The sequence below is a fragment of the Trachypithecus francoisi genome, unplaced genomic scaffold (genome assembly GCF_009764315.1).
Source record: "Trachypithecus francoisi isolate TF-2019V2 unplaced genomic scaffold, Tfra_2.0 Lachesis_group11, whole genome shotgun sequence".
Classification (NCBI taxonomy): Eukaryota; Metazoa; Chordata; class Mammalia; order Primates; family Cercopithecidae; genus Trachypithecus; species Trachypithecus francoisi.
In genome coordinates, this window is record NW_022681456.1 from 114,343,539 (window position 1) to 114,345,352 (window position 1,814).

Consider the following 1,814-nt stretch of genomic DNA (forward strand, 5'->3'; position numbering starts at 1 on the left):
ATTGCCTACATGATAGTAGAGACACATTCTAGGAAATTAACTTAACACTACTTGAGAATTATTGAAAACCCTACATCCCTTATTGAAGCACATATTCTCCCATAGCAGTTTGCACTGAACTGCCACAGACCTCTGCCAAGCTCACAGGAAAAAATGACAAACCTCAAAAGAAATAAGCCCCCTAAAATCAATACATTAAATATGATAAAAGAAATTTATTTATCCAACTCTTCATCCATCTGATGTTTATCATCTGATGACCACTATAAACTAGAGAGTTTTGAAGGCACAGCATATACAGAGGTAAATAGAGAGTGACGAAATGAAGATATAAAAGAAAGGAAAGAAACTACAGCAAGTCAGGATAAAAGGAGGAGGAAGAGGAGTAATAGGAGGAGGAAAAGGGTAAGAATCACAAAAGAGAAAAGCTATAATAAGAATTTACTGTCTGAAATTAAAACTTAATGGACATGTGTTCACTTCAGGGGTATACGCAGCAAAACTGGAACAATACAAAGATTAGTTTGGCTCCTCCTCAAGGATGGCATGCAATTATGTGATATTGCTATATAATTTTTAACATCAATTTTTAAGTCTGATAAAGATAGCACTTTTTTAGTCTACAGAATAATATCACCAATGAACTTTTTTAGTCTGAAGAAGTCTACAGAATAATATCACCAATGAACATTGGTGAATAATCCTCATACAATATCATCAAATAGAATTGCACAGGCAAACAAAAATTTTTTAATATAAACAATTGAAGAATGCTAGGATGGTGGAGTATTAGATATTTTATTAAAATATTTTACTATATTAATACATCTAAGGAGAAAACTCATAAGAATATCTCCAGATAGGATGAAAAGTGCTAGACAAAATTCAAAGACCATATCTGCTAAAAATCACTCAGTAAAATAGAAATAGGTGAATACAGTGAAATACTGCACCACTTATATGTATCAGAATGGTCAAAATAAAACAAAATGCCAAGTTTTGTTAAAGATACGGACCAACAAGAACTTTATTATACTGTTGGAAAATGATATGTCAGACAGTGCTAAAGCTGAAGATTTGCATAACCTATGGAACCACCAATTCCACTCTTAGGAATGTAATTGACCAAGATGAACTTAATATTTACCTCAGTTTGACTAAAGTTTAGATAGAGTTCTTCCTTACTCTAGAGGGCTGGCCTCCCTTTCCTTAGAGCATTTACTTTGGAAAACTGGTAATTATCACTTCTTTCCCTGTCTTTGTCAGATGAATAGTTTGCAAATATTTTCTCCCATTCAACATATTGTATCTTCACTTTGCTGATTGCTTCCTTTGCTGTTCAGAAGCTTATTCGTTTGATATAGTTCCATTTTATCTGTGCTTTTGAGGTCTTAGCCATAAAATTTTTGCATAGGCTAGTGTCCTTAAGTATTTTTCCTGTTTTTGTCTAGTATTTTTATAATTTTAGGTCTTATGTTTAAGTCATTAATTCATCTTAAGTTGAATTTTTTACATGTTTTGATATAGGAGTTCAGTTTTATTCTTCTGCATATGGACATCCAGTTTCCCCAGCACCATTTATTGAAGTATGTCCTTTACCTAACGTATATTCTTAGTATCTTTCTTAAAAAAATCATCAATTGGCTATAAATATGTAGATTTCTTTCTGGATTATCTGCTCTGCTCCACTGGACTATGTGTCTCTTTTTATGCCAATTCCAGGCTATTTTGGTTATTATAGCCTAGTAATATATTTTGAAGTCAGGTAGGGTGATGTCAACAGCTTTGTTGTTTTGGGGATTGCTTTGGGTATG

General features: G+C 32.8%; 1 non-coding gene across 1 annotated transcript; it reads left to right on the forward strand.

The window, feature by feature from the left end:
* Positions 1–474: 474 nt before the first annotated feature.
* Positions 475–577, forward strand: LOC117091198. The gene has a single exon (XR_004440307.1). It is a non-coding gene; the product is annotated as a U6 spliceosomal RNA (small nuclear RNA).
* The last annotated feature ends 1,237 nt before the right edge of the window (positions 578–1,814 follow it).